Source organism: Giraffa tippelskirchi, chromosome 12, assembly GCF_054371585.1.
Source record: "Giraffa tippelskirchi isolate mGirTip1 chromosome 12, T2T-mGirTip1v1.2.pri, whole genome shotgun sequence".
Lineage (NCBI taxonomy): Eukaryota > Metazoa > Chordata > Mammalia > Artiodactyla > Giraffidae > Giraffa > Giraffa tippelskirchi.
Window position 1 is genome coordinate 132,269,765 of NC_137286.1, and position 20,334 is coordinate 132,290,098.

At 35.7% G+C, this 20,334-nt stretch overlaps 1 protein-coding gene and 1 long non-coding RNA gene across 4 annotated transcripts in view; both read left to right on the forward strand.

Annotated features, from left to right (window-relative positions):
• GPC5 (glypican 5) overlaps nt 1–20,334 on the forward strand; it is a 1,454,838-nt gene that overhangs the window by 521,008 nt on the left and 913,496 nt on the right. The gene's annotated exons all lie outside the window — the stretch shown is intronic.
• LOC145530215 (uncharacterized) lies at nt 9,582–19,869 on the forward strand. Its single transcript, XR_014071565.1, has 2 exons — nt 9,582–9,679; nt 18,732–19,869. It is a non-coding gene; the product is annotated as an uncharacterized LOC145530215 (long non-coding RNA).

Here is a 20,334-nt window from a genome sequence, read left to right on the forward strand (position 1 = left end):
CTGTGTACTGATCTCCACTACTGTATAGTTGTATATTTATATTGTGAGTATATACCAATACATTTCAAGAATTACTATTGACAAACTGTGTGTGTACATATATATGTAAAGTTATATATATATGTATATAGAGAGGAAGATACAGAAAAAGCCTTGTTCTATTTGATGGAAAAGTCTCAATAGAAAATACCAACAGCTAATCTTCACTGTGAAAATATGTTGGTCATTTTATTTGATTTTAGCATATCTGAAAGTTATGTCAGAACAAACAAGTTTTCTGAATACCTAAATCGGATTTTAGTGACATTTTTAAAGCATTAATGACAGACAAGCAGAGGATTCTTTCAGGTATTAGTTTCTGTGCTTTTAGTCATATGTTTACAAATATTTTGGCTATTTTTTATATAATGACCATATTGTTGACTACAGTAGACTTAAGGGGTAAAATTAGGAGATGAATTTTAGGCTTCTTCTCTTAAAAGTTTCAAGTGCTGTGATGAGAATTGCACTAACCCAATAAAGAAATGGGGATTTTTCTAGTTTCTGTGGCATTCTTTAGCATATCCTCAAAGTAAAGGAAAATATAAAAAATAGTTGTAATAGTGAAACAATTAATTTGGGTCTAAAAGTATATTTTGCTCAATAATTTGGGCCATGTCTCAACAACTCGGCATTTCATTTATCTAATTAGAAGTCTATGTAACATGTTTACTGCTTCTACCAAGGAAGATTTCTATGTAAAAAGCTTGCTTTTATGAACTGAGTGCTAGAAGACAAATGAGGAACAGTAGGAAGAGAGCTTGTTTTCATTAAAGATTGGGGCTAAATGAATCATCTACTTTAAATAATTTTAGGTATGATAAAATTATTATAGGCAATTACATAATTGAAAATAATACTTTTGAATGTCTACTCTGTTGCATCTGTCTACTATATATTATCAATATGGAAATTAATATTATTATTATTTTAATACTATCATTTCACTATCATCATATCCACAAAAGTAGAATATGAAAATAAATTATTAATATTTATAATCATATTCATAAATATATACAACAATGAAAAAATAGCTATTGCTTTACACAGTATAGATGAATCTCACTAATATAATTCTGAGCCAAAGAAACGAGACACAAAGAAGCATTATTTGTGGTCCTACAAAAGTTCAAAGTGGATAAAAATAAGAGAAGAATTTTAGAGGAAGGGAATTAGTGCTGAGAAGGGAGGCATGAAGGGGACTTCTGATTTGCTGGTGATGTTCTACTTTTGATACGGTTGGAAGTGACTCAGGTGTGTTCACTTTGTGGAAATTCATTTAGCTGTAACTTTCTGTATACAAGTCAATTGACTTTTAACATCAAAGACAAAGCAAAAGTAGTAAGTGAATCAGAAAAGAGATGACCTTGTGGAGAATGTAATTAATATGGTCAAATTCTGTTTTAAATTAAGGCTGTGCTCAGTTGTGTCTGACTCTTTGAGACCCTATGGGCTGTAGCTCACTAAGCTCTCCATGGGATTTTCCTGGCAAGAATACTGCAGTGGGTTGCCATTTTCTCCTCCAGAGGATCTTCCCAACCCAGGGATCAAACCCTGGGTTCGTTTTTGTCATAATACTTTTAAATGCCATAATGCCATAAGGCAGTACCTGTGCTCTCTAAATTGCCAAATTTTGGTGCTTTACTATTTCTGCTTTTGAGGATAGAAGTATAATACAGTGAATGAAAGCATGGGCTCTGGAGCCAGCCTACCTGGCTTCTGAATCCCAGTTTCATCAGGAGCTTGAGCCATTACTGAATATTTCTGTATCTCTGGTTTCTCATCTTCAAGCTAGGAATAGTAAAATTTTGTGATTATTAAATATAGGGACAAAGCCCAAAATTATAGAGCTAGATTGTGTTTAGAATTGGAGTGATGTGATGATATAGGGACCCTAATTCCTTGGTGCTAGGATCAGTTGAGTCAGTGCGGCCAATCTAGAAAGCATGGTGGCAGAATTTAATCTTAACATACATGTACATGCTTTGACCTCAAATTTATGCTTCTGTGTATACTTATTTGAAAGAAATTTTAACATAAGTACATAAGGAAACATGCAGCAGTGCATTTATTGGAACATTTGGAATAAAAGGAACAAATGGTGCAAGAATTATAACATTTGTGTGACAGCAGTAGGAGGCAACCTGAGTATCTATTGCAGGGGGAGTGGACAGTAAAACGTAGCAGATGCACATCACAGAGTACTTACAGCAGTTAGACACAGAAAATTAAATGCATGCATAGTAAAGTGGATGTAGTTTAAAGGTCTAAGGCTAACTGACAAAAGTTAGAAACGGTGAATCCTAGAGCATAACATTATCTACATGAATAAAAAATACATGTACCAAATATACATGTTGCAAATCACCCCCCCCAAAGATACAGATTAAACACGTTAGAATCTTAACTCTAAGTGGGGGAGGGAGAAAGGAATGGCAGTGAAAGTATAAGAAAAAATAGGAATAAATAAATAAGACACAGAGAATGATATTGATATGGCATGATTCAAGGATTCTGAGTTCATACCTCTGCACCTGAGGTCCAACAATGAAATTAAGATAATTAAGTGGGAGTATGAATCGCATAGTATTTTTCTCATAAAAGATGTGGTGAGGACTAAATGAGTTATCACTTAAAACAGTTTTACTATTACCTGGCTCATATATACTCAGTAATGTTTGCTATTCACTCATGTGTGTAACTTGCTAAGATCCAGAAGGCATTTTATTTGTGAAGCCAGGTATAAGAGTGCTTATTGGGAAACTATTTTAACCTTGCTTGTTTATTTATTTTACCATGATGACAATAAAAAGTTAATAATTAGATACCTATAAAATTACTATTTCTTCTTACTCTGTTGTTTAACTAGTTCTTCTCTCCCTTACAGTTATAGGAGTTTCACATACATGAATCACATCAAGTGAAAGTCACCCAATTGTGTCCCTCTCTTTGCGACCCCATGGACTACACAGTCCATGCAATTCTCCAGGCCAGAGTACTGGAGGGGGTAGCCTAGCCCTTCTCCAGTGGATCTTCCTGACTCAGGAATCCAACTGGGGTCTCTTGCATTGCAGGTGGATTCTTTACCAACTGAGTTATCAGGGAAGATCATATCAGGTGCATTGCAAAAAGAAAAAGACACATTTGCTTAGAGCATAAGGGATTTTAGCCAATGTAAATGAATCAGAGAGCTGTAATTCACAAGGGTTCAAATTCATTTAGGCCTGTCATATCCTACAAAAGAAAATCATCAGCCAGAAAGGGGCAGTCAGGCATGATATTAAACAGCTGAACGTGGCAGAATAATCACTATGTCGTTATGGAGTCCCATTCAGTACATCTGAGCTTGAGCTGTTGCCATTGTGTGAGATTTTCTCCCTTCATAAATTTGTCCTTTTTTCTCCCTAATATAATTATCTTGAAGTTTTCTCTGGAATGCAAATTAGAACTGAATAAGTTCACTGAGTTATAATTTCTGAAATATTTGATTAAAATGTTCAATAATTTTAATTTGTAAAGTGTTTCCATATAGGAGGAATGCTATTTTTCATTGTTTATTATAAAGTAAAAGGTAGGATGTACTTCCTAAAGAAGGACAGCATTCTTCCTAACTGCCTGAACATCTAAATAGAAATAATTGCACAACTACAAGATTCATTCCTCACAGAAAAGTGAAAGCCAGTGGTTTCTTAAGCTCAGTGGTATGTTTCTAGAAACGTTCATTTTCAGATCATTCAGTAGCTTGACAACAGTGAACTCAAAAATTCACTGAATTATTAATAAAGAACAACTTACTTTAATGTTTCCCTTTAGAGTTAGGAAAGGCAGAGAAAAAAAGTAATAAACGTGTTATGTAAATCTAAAACATATGTTTGAGTAGTATATGATCGGAAAAGAGATTCATTGTCAGTTTTCACAGGACATCATTTTTATCAAGAGACTCAGAAATATTTGTTTTATTTCAGCAAATTAAGAGGAAGACAACCTAACCAACTGCTTCTTAGTGAAGTCTTTTAGTCTGAATACCAAACAGAAGATTAGTAGGCAGTCCGTGAGATTGGTATATGTATATTCACTTTTGAATCATCTTTATTTGCATAATATATGTGATCCAAAATATTTCCTGGCAACCAGGCATGCTTCTTCTTTGCTGTTTATTTTTTTTTTATTTAAAAAATGTTTATTAGATTTATAAGGTTGTGTTGATTTCAGGTATATAGCAAAGTAAATCAGTTATGCATATACATACATACATTATTTTTTAGATTCTTTTCCCATATAGGCCATTACAGAGTATTGAGTAGAGTTCCCTGTGCTATACAGTAGGTCATTATTAGTTATCTATTTTATATATAATAATGTGAGATATATATATATATATATATCAATCTTTTGGTGTATCTCTCCCCACTTACCCCCTGGTAACCATAATGTTTTCTACATCTATAACTCTGTTTCTGTCTTGTAGATAAGTTCATTTGTACCTTTTTCAATAAGATTCCACATTTAAAAACAATATCATATGATATTTGTCCTTTTCTGTCTGACTTTGTTCAATATGATAATCTCTAGGTACATCCATGTTGCAGCAAATGGCATTATTTTATCTCTTTTAGTTCAGTAGTTCAGTTCAGTTTAGTCATTCAGTCGTGTCCGACTCTGCGACGTTATGGAATGTGGTACGCCAGGCGTACCTGTCCATGCCCAGCTTCTGGGGCTTACTCAAACACATGTCCATCGTGTCAGTGATGCCATCCCATCATCTCATCCTCTGTAGTCCCCTTCTCTTCCTGCCTTCAGTCTTTCCCAGCATGAGGGTCTTTTCTAGTGAATCAGTTCTTTGAATCAAGTGGCCAAAGTATTGGAGTTTCAGCTTCAGCACCAGTCCTTTCAATGAATATTCAGGACTGATTTCCTTTAGGATATATTTGTTGGATGTACTTGCAGTTGAAGGGACTCTCAAGAGGCTTCTCCAACACCACAGTTCAAAAGCATCAGTTCTTCCATGCTCAGCTTTCTTTATAGTCCAACTCTCACATCCATACGTGACTACTGGAAAAACATAGCTTTGACTAGATGGAACTTTGTTGGCAAAGTAATGTCACTGCTGTCTAGGTTGATCATAGTTTTTCTTCCAAGGAGCAAGCGTCTTTTAATTTCATGGATACAGTCATCGTCTGCGGTGATTTGGGAGCCCTGCAAAATAAAGATGGTTGGATGATATCACTGACTAAATGGACATGAGTTAGAGTAAACTCCGGGAGTTGACGATGGAAAGGGAGGCCTGGTATGTTGCAGTTCATGAGGTCCCAAAGAGTCAGACATGACTAAGCAGCTGAACTGAACTGAAAATAAAGTCTCTCACTGTTTTCATTGTTTCCCCATTTATTTGCCATAAAGTGATTGGACTGGATGCCATGATCTTACTTTTCTGAATGTTGAGCTTTAAGCAACTTTTTCACTCCTCTTTCACTTTCATCAAGAGGCTCATTAGTTCTTTTTCACTTTCTTCCATGAGGGTGATGTCATCTGCATATCTGAGTTTATTGATATTTTTCTCGGAAATCTTGATTCCAGCTTGTGCTTCATCTAGCCCAGTGTTTCTCATGATGTACTCTGCATATAAGTTGAATAGCAGTGCACAGCATGCTCTGATAACTTCTGTTTTTTCCAGATCACATTACCAGATATCAGCTGTGCTCAAAACTTTCATTTGATTATTCATTTATTCACTTGTTGTACATATATTTAGAGAATGCCTCATATGCACCTAGGATATAAGCCCCACTTTCATTGGCTGATATTTGAGCAGAGGTGGAATGGGGTGGGGATAGACTGGTCATATGTAACATATATGTGAAATCAATACCAGTTGTAGTGAGCATTGTAATAAAAATAACAAAGGCAAATAAGTGAGAAAGAGAGTCCTTGGCTACTTTAGGTGAGGTGATGAAGAACACCTCGCTAGTCTGCATTTGACCTGTGACCATGTGACTTGTACAGAGACATCATATTTCCTCCAAGTAGAGATGAAAGGTAGGGAACTAGAGGCTATTCCACCAAGCTTGTGGGCTATGGAAGGGAGTTTGGTTTTACTCTGGATGCATTACAAAGTCACTGCAGGATTTCAAGAGAAAAAAAAAGACATTATTTAAGTTTGAAAAAATTCTTCTTTATAGCTTTGTGGAAATTGAATGATAGATGGAGGAGCATGATGATAGATACAGTGATATAGTAGTCCAGGTGAGACATGATGGTGGCTTGGAATGAGATTATATCAGTGGAAATGAAGAGGTCTTTGAAAATTTAAGATCTATTTTGAAGAAAATATTGACTTAACTGGTTGATAAAATGAAAGCAGGGTATGAAACAGATAGGAAAATTGGCATCTTAAGTATTAATATTTTGCTTGATGTGGATGGTATTGCCATTTACTGAGAAGGAGTAGGCTGAGAGAGACAGAGTTGAACCAAAGAGATTAACTGTAGTGTTTTAGTTATAAATACCTATATAGCCATGCAAGCAGAGCTGCTCGTCAAATAGTTGGGTATTATCTTAACTCAAAGAATGTTAGAGCCAGAGGTTTTAAAAAAGCACATAAACAACAATGATTTTTTAAAGAAATGCTTTATCATTATCATCATTAAGGGAGGTATTTAAAGCTGTGTGTCAGGATAGATCCCTTAATGGTAGCATGTACGTGAGCAATAGGGACTAGAATCAAATCTCAATATGTTGCACTGCATTCTATTACAATATCTCAGGATTTTCTACTAATGTAAAATACTTTTTCAGCTCTATTGAGATAAAATTGACATATATCATTGAGTGAGTTTAATGGTGTATAAGTTTATCATTAAACATAAATTTAATGAAACATATACGTGTAAGTTTAATCATACACAATAATTTGTTACATGTTTTTACTGCAAAATTATTGTCGTAATGATAATGTTAGTTAACATACCCAACAACTTTATTTGGCAGCTTTCAAATATACAATAGAACATTGTTAACTGTCATCTCCATGCTGTCCATTACATCCTCAGAATTTTCTCCTCTTATAACTGGAAGTTTGTACCCTTTGACCACCTTCACCCATTTTCTCCACTCCTCCCATCCTCTGTCCCAAGCAATAGTAATCTGTTCTTTTTTCTTTGAGTTTTTTCTTTTTAATTCCTTGTTCAACTTATATTTCAGGCTTATTTTAGAGCATTTTTTTTTCCCATTTCCCAAATGCATGGCTGGTGATCTATCTTTTATATATATCAACTGCTTTGAAATTATGCTCTTCCTCTTCTATATACATAACATGTTAACAGATGCTATGCTGCAGTATCTGACCTGATCAATATTTGATTCAGTTCAACAGACTTTGATGGACTCATATCTAAAGTACTATGTTTAGTCATCGTGTTTTCTTGTATTGGGTATTGCATGATAAATCTCTTCAAACTTTATGAGGAGCTCATGTTTCTCAGCTATTGAGAAATTTAAGCATAATCATAATCCTATAGCCCTTTAATAGGAACTTGGTTAAAATATGTATCAGTCCAAAGACACTGCATTCAAGGTTTTCTTTCTTTGTAAAGCTGCCCTTTATGTCTTTATATTTATAGACATTCCTATAGACACACATGTAATATGATTGCACATGTTTTATCTCTAGAATCAACAGAGCCTAGATACTTGCTGTTTGTGATCAAAAACATTTTTACGTAAAGGAATTGGTAAATATAATTATGTTGTTGTTAGTCGCTCAGTCGTGTCCGACTCTTTGCGACCCCTTGGACTGTAGCCCGCCCAGCTCCTTTATCCATGGAATTCTTCAGGCAAGAATACTGGCGTGGTTGCCATTACCTTCTCCAGGGGATCTTCCCAACCCAAGGATTGAACCTGGCTCTCCCTCATTGCAGACAGATTCTTTACCGTCTGAGCCACCAGGGAAGCCCATAATTATGTTAAGCAATGACAAATCACTTACACAAAACTTTCCACTTTCAGGACACATCCCTAGTGTTTCTTGTAACCTTCACCATAAAGCAGTCAGATATGAGGCAGAGATTTTATAGATGAGGAAACAAGCTAAATGAGAATAATGTAGGTACTGGGATCCCATGTTTATTAAACCGTCCAGTTATGCTTGTAAAACAAAAAGTTGCCAAATTTATTCCAAATCTTATTCAGAAATACAACGCTGTGAAAGAAAAAGTAAAATGCACTTATTTAAAAGTGTAGCATATTTATTAGAAAGAATTCTAGAATAAAGATTAGTATATATGTTATCTAGGCTTGGACCTGCCTCATAAATTAGGAAGCTATATGTCACTGGAAAAGATATTTTGCATCTAGAAACCTTAAATTATTTCATCTGTAAATGAAGAACTACGTTCTATCACTTATTTATTCAACTGGCTCTTGTTTTTATGTTAGGTACAGTCCTAATAACCATAAAACTAGTAAAGGAGAAAGATTGATTAAAAGGAGGTGTTATCAGGATCTTGAAAGAGACGGACATCAAGATAATGAAATAATTTGTAGGTGGGCATTTAATTTTGTCTCATTCACTCATTCATTCATAAATGTTTTGGGCTGCTTTTTATATTCTAAAAATTATCCGAGATGCTGAAAATGAAAATGTAAATGTTGAAGGATTGTAAAGGGTAAGAATTTGCTCAATGAAAAGAGAGTGGTAAGAGACTGGAACAGGACATGTTGGGCAGGAAAAGAAGCAGGTACAAAAGCAAGCTGACAGGAAATGAAATGGAAAAAAAATTAGGAGTCTACTCAAGAACTACCCTTTCTAGCTTTGCACAGCAATAGACATTTAATCCTAAATTTAGAGAACTGGAGAGGTAGTAAGGAAAATGGTTAGACGTCCATCTGAAAAAGAATCACGCTGGCAGAATTGTGAATATTGGGTTAGAGGAGCCAGAATCTGAGGCAAAGGGGTCATTTATAAGGCTGCTATAGGTACTACACACCTGTTTCTTTGATTCATTTCCTTGATAATGTGGCAATAGCCATAGAGATTAAAAATACTCATTCTGTTAAGCCAATTAATTTCCAGGTTTCTCATAGATTATGTTCAAGTCTATTGGGGGTTCAGTACTCTTTGAATAACAGAATATAAGCTATAGAAAATATAAACAAGTATTTTTAATACTACACCAATGGCTAATTAAATAATAAAACATCCATAATATATAGGAATGAAAAATAATATTGCACTCTATTTTGCCAAAAAGGTCCATATAGTCAAGGCTATGGTTTTTCCAGTATGGATGTGAGAGTTGGACTGTAAAGAAAGCTGAGCACCGAAGAATTGATGCTTTTGAACTGTGGTGTTGGAGAAGACTCTTGAGAGTCCCTTGGACTGCAAGGAGACCCAACCAGTCCATCCTAAAGGAGATCAGTCCTGGTTGTTCATTGGAAGGACTGATGTTGAAGCTGAAACTCCAATACTTTGGCCACTGATGTTAAGACTGAACTCATTTGAAAAGACCCTGATGCTGGGAAAGATTGAGGGCAGGAGGAGAAGGGGACGACAGAGGATGAGATGGTTAGATGGCATCACCGACTCAATGGACATGAGTTTGGGTAAACTCTTGGAATTGTTGATGGACAGGGAGGCTTGGTGTCCTGCAGTCCATGGTGTCACAAAGAGTCCGACATGACTGAGTGACTGAACTGAACTGATAAAACTGTAATAATATTTCATATGTATGTATATTTAAAAGATGCTTGCTCCTTGAAAAAAACACTATGACAAACTTAGACAGTTATTAAAAAGTAAAGGCATCACTTGCTGATAAAGGTCTGTATAGTCGAAGCTGTAGTTTTTTTCCAGTAGCCATGTAAGGATGTGAGAGTCGGACCATAAAGAAGGCTTAGAGCTGAAGAATTGATGCTTTCACAGAGACCATGTTCTCTATGATTTTAATAATCTGTGTTTTAAAATTTGCTTTGTTGTCCAGAATATGGTCTATTTTAGTAAATATTCAAATGTGCACCTAAAAATGTGTATCATACATTCATTTCCACAGTTATAAATGTGGCAAATTAAGCCAAGTTGGCAAATTGTGCACTTATAAGTTGTCTCTATTGTTACTAATTATTTTGTCTTCTTTTTTTTACTTAAGAAAGTGTGTTAAAATCTACAGGAATTTTTTCTATATTTGTCTATTTTTTCATTTACTTTCATCAATTTTTGCTTTCTATATTTTGAAGTCATGTTATTGGTTATATACACCTTAGCAATTGCTTTCTTTCTGTTGAATTGTCCCTTTTATCATCAAAAAGGAGCTGACTTATTTCTTGCAATATTCATTTTTTTTTAAAGCTACTCTAACTTGTATTGATGGAGAAGGAAATGGCAACCCACTCCAGTACTCTTGCCTGGAAAATCCCATGGACAGAGGAGCCTGGTAGGCTACAGTCCATGGGGTCGCGAAGAGTCGGACATGACTGAGCGACTTCACTTTCACTTTTCACTTTCATGCTTGGAGAAAGAAATGGCAACCCACTCCAGTGTTCTTGCCTGGAGAATCTCAGGGATAGGGGAGCCTCGTGGGCTGCTGTCTATGGGGTCGCACAGAGTCAGACACGACTGAAGCGACTTAGCAGCAGCAGCAGCAGCAACTGGTATTGATAGAGCAACTTTCTTTTGCTTATTGTTTGCCTAGTGTATTTTTTCATAGTTTATTTTCTTTTTTTTGTATTCTTAGATGTGATATGTGTCTATTATAACATAAACAGCATATTTTAATCAGTGTGATAATTTTTGTGTTTTGATTTATGTATTTAGTTCACTTATATTTAAAAAAAGATTATTATGTTTGGTTTTAAGTCTGTCATCTTGTTATTTGGTTTTTAGTTGTTCCATCTCTTCTTTTATCCTTTATTCATCATTTCTTGACTTCTGTTGAATTATTTTAGAATTGATTTTGTTCTTCTCAACTGGCTTTTTAGTTACTGATTTTTTTGATTATTTTTATAGTTAATCTTGATTTCAACATATATTTTTGATTTATGTATAGTGTATTTTAAAATTGTTTTTACTGCTTCCCAAACACTTTGAGAAACTTTCTACTATTTAGCTTTATTTCTCTATCCCTCTTGCCTGTTGTGCTATTTTAGCATGTATTTTATTTCTACATATGCTTTAAACCCTACAGGGGAAGCACAGCTTGGAATCACTAAAAATAGCACATCATATTTTTCCTTAAAAATAAATTAATACAGTTGCATTCTGAAAATTCTTTGGAATCACAGCCAAAAGGATGAAAAAAATACACAGCGTCACTTTTCAGTATAGTCACAGGCATATAGAACACATCCTGGCAATTGTAAAGCTAAAATTTATTACCCTAGTCATCAAGAGTTTTACAGATATATTCTTCTAATTTATTCTTAGCCTAAGATCCAATTTATTTCCTGCTTTTTTTGCCTTTAAACATTTTAGGGAAGCTCAACTGTAATTATTCCTTTAGATGCATTGCTCTTGTCTGCTTTTCCTTTGTTTTTACTGTTTCCTCTTCCCAGCCTTTTATTTTCATATGTTTGAACCATATGTTTACTTCAAGTCCTGAATCTCGTTCTTTTCCCTCTGGCATGACTTACCCGGTTCCTCCTCCTGGCATCTCCTTGTCTAAAGTTTAAGAGTAACTCTTTTCCATTTTTTTTTTCAGTCATTACCTGGTATAATAGTTATTTATGCATGTGTATAATCTTCCTCACTAGACATTAGTTCCTTGAGATAAGATCCCAAATATGGTTTCTTTATGTGTTATCAATATTATCTATGGCAATGCCTCACATAGAGTGAAAACATAGTAAAAAATAATCAATTGTAATGGCACTGCCTTCATGGTGTTCATTCGTAAAAACGATGGTGTGGCTGCAGCATTTTTAAACTAAAGCTCATTTTCAAGACTGCTTTGTCAATGGATTCTCATACAGATACAAAGTGACTGAAGCAATGGAGGTTGCATGCTAGGGGCAATATATTGGGTATTAATTATCAGTTGGTAAATAAATTAGATAACAATCAAGGTTACAGAAAAATTACACTGTCTGAAGAATAAATGTTAGCTAGGAAGATATAAATGAACTGATAATCAGGTGGGAAGACATTATGGCAAAGGAATGGCTTTTCTTAAACAACTATTATAACTAACAGAATTTTAATAAGACATTATCCCCAGTCAATAAAAACCTACTGAAAAATAATGAAATTTGCAAGGGTGATGGCTGCAATACTGCAGTCACCCACAGAGGCTCAGCGGGCGGTTCTCACAGGCTCCTTACCTGCCTCTCCCACTATTTACAAACATAATTAAAATGAAAATGAATAAGCTGCTTGACTGCTACCGTAACAAAGACGGTGAGAAGAATGTTGTTTTAGTTTGTCAGGGTGACCTTTATGAATTTCACTGTTGCTAGAAGACTCAGGCAGGTTGGACAACATTCTCATTTCTCTAAGGAAGATTTGAAAGTGTTTAACATGGGCTACTTTTCAAATTACTTTTTGGAAAAGTTGCTGTTTTTTTAATTTGCATTTAGTTTGCCTTGTTTTATTCTTATTATAACCTATGACTAATTCATATTTATGACAAATGAAGATAAATAAAGGGAGAGTGAGCATAATTTCCTAGCAACTGTTGACTGAAATATTTGGGAGGTGTTGGTCCATTTTATTGCTATGCATTGTTTTGTGACCAGTAGGAATCATTCACTTTCAAGCTTTTCTTCATAATACTATAAACCAGGTCAAAAAAGCTGTGAGATATCTATTTTCAATCCTATTGTTATGCTAGCATTTGAAGGAGAGGCAGAGACCTTCACATTTCAACCCAAATTCAAATTTTATTCTGGTTAGGAATAGCCTTTTCGTATGATGCCTATAAATGGAAGTTAGGATGCCTCTCATGAAATCTTTCTTTTGACTTTTCAGAAAGACCTTCAGATAGTAACTTGAAACCTATTGACCCCACAAGATTTTAACCTGATTTCTCAAACAAAAGCTGAGTAGAACCAACTAATTGGGAACAGAGTGCTCTCAGAGGCAGCTTGCCAGTAGCAGATCATCTTTCTGATGTCATAACATCAAGAAAGACAAATCAAGAGCTCCTATGCTCTGGGCTAGCACAATTTCTGATGATTACTCTTTTGATGTTAGTTATTATGGAAAAACTAACAAATGTTCCACATGCCAGCAAAATTAAAAACTTAGACCTATAAACAGTAGTTCATTTTAAAGACACATTTCCATTAAAGCTTTTAGTTCTGTTATCTGGAAAATCCATTTATGTGGAATGCTCTGATAATGCTGAAAAGATGGTTTCCTTCTTTACTGAATTAGCACTTGGTCAAAGACTCAATGCTGGAGTTCTTACATGATTTGAAAATTTGACCTCACATGCATTATATTATTTGATATCTATAATAATCCTAGGAGGCAGACAAGGCAAGATAATTACACTCGTGTATATCAGTTCAGTTCAGTCGCTCATTCGCGTCCGACTCTTTGCGAACCCATGAACCGCAGCATGCCAGGCCTCCTTGTCCTTCACCGACACCCGGAGTCCACCCAAAACCATGTCCATTGAGTTGGTGATGCCATCCAACCATCTCATCCTCTGTCGTCCCCTTCTCCTCCTGCCCTCAATCTTTCCCAACATCAGGGCCTTTTCCAATGAGTCAACTCTTCTCATGAGGTGGCCAAAGTATTGGAGTTTCAGCTTCAACATCAGTCCTTCCAATGAACACCCAGGACTGATCTCCTTTAGGATGGATTGGTTGGATCTGCTTGCAGTCCAAGGGACTCTCATGAGGCTTCTCCAACACCACAGTTCAAAAGCATCAATTCTTTGGCACTCAACTTTCTTTATAGTCCAACTCTCACATCCATACATGACCACTGGAAAAACCATAGCCTTGACTAGACAGACCTTTGTTGGCGAAGTAATGTCTCTGCTTTTTAGTATGCTGTCTAGGTTGGTCATAACTTTCCTTCCAAAGAGTAAGCGTCTTATAATTTCATGGCTGCAGTCACCATCTGCAGTGATTTTGGAGCCCAGAAAAATAAAGTCTGACACTGTTTCCACTGTTTCCCCATCTATTTGCCATGAAGTGAAGGGACCAGATGCCATGATCTTAGTTTTCTGAATGATGAGCTGTAAGCCAACTTTTTCACTCTCCCCTTTCCCTTTCATCAAGAGGCTCTTTAGTTCTTCTTCACTTTCTGCCATAAGTGTAGTGTCATCTGCATATCTGAGGTTATTGATATTTCCCAGCAATCTTGATTCCAGCTTGTGCTTCCTCCCACAGTTGAAATTCACAATAGTCAGAGACTTTCTTTGTGTCACAGAACAGTAAGAGGAAAATCAAATAGAAAATCAAGTGTCCTTTTTAATAATCATTCCTCTACATTCTACTGCCTCACTGCCTCCATTAGGGTGCTTGTTATACTGGACCCTCAAAAGCCACAACCCTTCCTCCCCCTGCAGTTTTAGGAAATAGTGTTTTAAGTAGGTTCTTTCAGCATTATCATAGGATTTGTTAAAGAAATGTTAAATGCAGTAATTTAAATATAGCCTCTGTATTTTGTAGACTTGGGTTTCTACATCCCATTTCTGATTCTGTTGCATAAGATGGACATGATTGCTTTCGTTATATAATGTGATGTTGTAATCAAAAGAAGAAATTGAATTGATACTACCTGTATAAGGGAAATATCAATTTTTGTATAAAATATTTTCATGGTGATTTTTAACTGTATAATCACAAGCTAAAATATTGAGGTGTGTTTTAATGAGTTTCAGATGAATGTATGGTCATTGCTTTGGTGGAAATTCTTGGCTTCAGTGGTTATTTACAAATTGAATGCCTTTCTGTGCCTGTTATATGCTAGGTACTGGGACTAGGATGTTAAATATAAAAGGCATGCCAGCTGCTCTTTTAGAGCTTTAAAGCATAGTAAGTATCTTGGTTTCATAAGCAAATGTTATTAACAATTACCATTAATATATAATAACATGCAACTATCACCTTGTAAGAATATAAATAATTATAACCACTATATCTATAAATGCTATATAGATGGAGTTTTATTAATATTACATTAGTATTAACAGTATTAAATGCACAATTATTATTAATATATTGAATTAACAATGGATGCCAAGGAAAATGCAAAGATAAAGGGAAAAACTCAACTTTCTTTGCTTTCTTTGTGTGACACATAAAGTTATAACCTTTACAATTCATATACACAACATCAGTCATTAAAAAATAGCTCAGATGTAAACCACATCTCTTTTCTCAAAGTGATAGGAAGATAGTATCAGAGTTTTCATCTAACAATTTCAGTGATTTCAGTGGTTCAGATTCAAAGAAATAAGCCTATTTGCTTACAGCTTTGTACACAACATTCATTATACCACCAGGACTACAAGTTGATACTTAATGGCAAAAATATTCACAATTCTTAAGCTTGTGTAAAGTGAGCAAAATACCAAGAGATGCAATACTGTGTCTTTAAAGGGTAGGAAATACATTAAAAAGCAGAAATATTACTTTGGCAACAAAGGTCCATCTAATCGAAGCTATGGTTTTTCCAGTAGTCATGTATGAATGTGAGAGCTGGACTATAAAGAGGCATAGTGTCAGAGAATTGATAATTTTCAACTGTGGTGTTGGAGAAGACTCTTGTAAGTCGCCGGGACAGCAAGGAGATCCAACTAGTCTATCCTAAAGGAGATCAGTCCTGAATATTCATTGGAAGGGCTGATGTTGAAGCTGAAACTCCAATACTTTGGCCACCTGATGCGAAGAACTAACTCATTTGAAAAGACCTTGATGCTGGGAAAGATTGAAGGCGGGAGGAGAAGGGGATGACAGAGGATGAGATTGTTGGATGGCATCACTGACTCAATGGACATGAGTTTTAGTAAACTCTGGGTGTTGGTGATGGACAAGGAGGCATGGCATACTGCAGTCTGTGGGTCACAAAGAGTCGGACACAACTGAGCAACTGAACTGAACTGAATGTAGATTTGAAACTCAACCCCCAAATTTCCAGTCCATGTGACAAATAGACCTCAGTTTTCTCATTGGTGAAATGAGTGGCCTTGAGAATCAGGAGTGGTAAAGTAATTAAACAATGCATTGCAGTGCCTGGCATACAGTGGGCACTTAATAAACGGCAACAACATGACAAAGGCAGGTAAAGTTTTATATTACCTAGTGATATATTTTTGTAGCTAACTTTTATAATGTTTAACACCTTTTAAAATATTTTTTCTTCTTATATTGAGCCTCAGAAAACAACTGTCCTCTAATAGCCTCTATACACAAGGCATGGTTCTGTGTACCTAGATGAAGGGTAATGGACAGTGCTTCCCCACATTCACAGAGCTCTCAGGGCCAGGCATTTCACTGACTGCTCAGCAACTCAAATGTTTCCACAAGGGTCAATGGTTTCAACAAAATAAAAAGATAGAAATATATATCTACTGCAAATGAATGCATTATTTAAATTTCAAATTTTCCACTTACGGAGTTTTACTAGTGAATTAATAATCTGTTTCCCAGTGTAGCTTACTTAATAAGAATTACGTCTGCCAGAATTATGATGTCCTCTTTCACTATAGCTATTGTTGTTAAAAATGATGGGAGAAAGTCTAGTTTTGTGAATGATAGTTTTACACCTAAATTGTGTTACCCTTCATAGTGTTAATAACAGCCCTGGAGCCAGTCTGACACATCAGTCAGTCAATGACAAGGCAGTCTAATGAAGACACACTTGTGACCCTCATAAACAATGGTTTTTAGCTAGCCATTTCACTCTTAAAACACTGTGTTTATAAATTCCTCCTCATCTTTTACAGCCCTGCTGGTGACTGTATTTTTGCAATTTCCTCATCTCTAAGGTGAAGCAGCTAAACGAGAGTTTCTAGAGTTTCCATTTTTATTGCCTGAAAGATGTCAGTGTCCTTGTTTCAGAGACACAAGCTGTTTCATTCATCTTTGCACATTTCATAATGCGCAGTAATGGTAATTAATAGCATTTAAACTGTGTTGGATTGTCCCTCTTAATAGTATTTATACTTAATAAATAGTAGGACTCACATAGGCTTATTTGAATGAGTGGTTGCTATTTTGGATATTTTCATAAAATTTACTTTTATGCATTCTAAGTGCAAAGATAAAAGGAAGACTTTCTTTTTTACTCTCTCATTCTATTTTATTTTTTTCCTAAGCTTGTGCTACTGGTGGATATGTGTATGTGCTGTGTATGTTTTGAATTCCTAGAAGAATAGTGTAGAGAACATTTTTTTAAATAGAAAAAAAGAAGTGCGAGAAAAATATTAGTGAACTTGATATAATGTTCTATTTTGGTTAGAATTGGATCATGAATTTTATTTTTGTCTTCCATGTTCTGTGAATGGTAACACGAGATGATTAACTCTCCATATCTTAGATTTGCTGTGAAAGCATACTAAAATTCTGTCAACATTGCTGTGTGGTTGAGGATTGTCTTTTTTTTCTTCTTTCTACTTTCTGATAAAGAGAACTGTAACACTGTTTTATATTCATATGTGCAGTAACTGTGTTATAATACATATATATGTAAGTTTATATTATAAGCTAGGATATTATATGGGGCCTTCCCTGGTGGCTCAGATAGTAAAGAATCCACCTACAGTGTGGAAGACCTGGGTTCGATCCCTGGGTCGGTAAGATGCCCTGGAGGAGGAAATGGCAACTCACTCCAGTAGTCTTGCCTGGAGAATTCCGTAGACAGAGGAGCCTGGTGGGCTGCAGCCCATGGGGTCGCAAAGCGTTGGATATGACTGAATGACTAAGCACGCACACAGGATATTCTTATGGTTATATTTATCATTCTGCCAGTAGCCAGTGAAAACCATTACTGCCCTTCTTTAAAAAGATTTTAAGTTAGTTATATTGTTATAGAAAAGAAGTCGTTTAAGAAATTGGACCTTTAAGTATTTTAATGGAGTTATTTCCCTTTTAATAAAGTTCAAAGCAATTATACATGTGTAAAGCATAACATTCAGAAAACTAAGATAATGGCATCTGGTCCCATCATTTCATGGGAAATAGATGGGCAAACAGTGGAAACAGTGTCAGACTTCATTTTTTTGGGCTCCAAAATCACTGCAGATGGTGATTGCAGCCATGAAATTAAAAGACGCTTACTCCTTGGAAGGAAACTTATGACCAACCTAGATAGCGTATTTAAAAGCAGAGACATTACTTTGCCAACAAAGGTCCGTCTAGTCAAGGCTATGGTTTTTCCAGCGGTCATATATGGATGTGAGAGTTGGATGGTGAAGAAAGCTGAGCACCGAAGAATTGATGCTTTTGAACTGTGGTGTTGGAGAAGACCCTTGAGAGTCCCTTGGACTGCAAGGAGATCCAACCAATCCATCCTAAAGGAGATCAGTCCTGGGTGTTCACTGGAAGGACTGATGTTGAAGCTGAAACTCCAATACTTTGGCCACCTCATGAGAAGAGTTGACTCATTGGAAAAGACCCTAATGCTGGGAAGGATTGAGGGCAGGAGGAGAAGGGGATAACAGAGGATGAGACGGTTGGATGGCATCACCGACACAATGGACATGGGTTTGGGTAAACTCCGGGGGTTGTTGATGGACAGGGAGGCCTGGCGTGGTGCGGTTCATGGGGTCACAAAGAGTTGGACACCACTGAGTGACTTAACTGAACTGAACTGAAACCTTAATAATCAATGGTTGTTTGATCTTGTTAATTATTAACTACAATTCTATTTGTGAAATAGTAGACTTCCTATTATAGTTCTAAGGAGATGTGTTCATGACCATCTAAAGAGGGAAAGTTGTCTATGCTTGCAGAAGTAATGAAATAGCTGGGACATAGAGCAAAAAGCTAACCAATATTTATCTAGTTTTAAAGCAAGTATCATGATGTAATCTTGGTTTTAGTGCTAACTTGGGAACCATGTTAGGCTCAGAAGTAAAATATGGTTTCTGGTGAAAGTTTAAACCATTGGAAATGTATTGTTTGAGACTCTTTTCTTTAATACTCCTTCCACTTAAGGAAGTTTAAAAAAATTTCCATAAAATAACTTGTGCTGATTGCTTGTACTCTGTCTGAGACAAACACGTATCATTCATGTAATTTTGCTCTTTGTAATTTTACCAAACATTCATTTGAAGTGAATATTTTCTGCTGAAGGCCACAGCTCTTCTGGGTGCCTTCATTCTTCCGTTCTGAATTCTCTTTAACCTACATAGCTCAGCTTTTTCCTGCTGCAGATCTTTCTTTTAGGTTCATTTCAAACCGTCTTACTACTATTCTATATCTTAAATATGTCACCTGTTATGTGTGTTACAGTAATTTTTTTTTGCTGCTTAAAATTGAGCATATACTATGGCCCCGTTTGATTTCCTCTCATTGATTAGGCACTGATGATTTCAACAGAACGTGTAATAGCCAAGAATTTTCAAAATTCTTGTGCTCAAAACAATTGAGAATAGAATAATTTCATTCAAATTTATCAAAGTATCAATAAAAATCCAAGTTTTCTCTTCACTTTTCGTATCACTTTGGTAAATACCAGGCTGAACTTGTCTGTGTGTGAGAGTTTGTGTATATGTGTGTGTGTATGTATCCTTATCCTGCTGCATGATTTATCCCCATATCCACAGAGAATATTCCTTTCATGAAAATGAAATACCCATATTTATAGATAAAAGCCTAGTTTTGTTCTAGGCTTGGTTTCAAAATATATACTTAATAATAATTTGCTTGATTTCAAAATACCTTATATACTAAATAAATAGTACCCATCTCACTTGAAAGTGTCAGTAGTAGAGCTGATCCTCAACAATCAAGTCACCTTAGTTCTCAGCTAGGAAATAAGAAAGTGACCAGAATGTCTGTAACAATAATACATCAAGTGATAGTTGATACAGTGAAAAGTCCAAGAGCAGTCAGGAATGTGCAGAGAAAGTAAGCCAATTTAATAAAAGGGGACAAGGAAATGCAATGACATAAATCCCAGAAGCAATTTTATAGTCAGTATGGTGTTTACACAGAAACCAGGGAAATGCCTACAAGTTGAGACTGTTTCCCTGAATCTCTCTACAGTTTATGTCACTTTGGATCTATTGCCAAGATGTTGCCCATGAATTAGTGGTACATCCAGAGGAATAAAAAGCACCAGTAAGGAAAGGCCAGTAGGTTCTGTCTTGCAAACTGAAAGTAAATGTGTATTTATAGCTA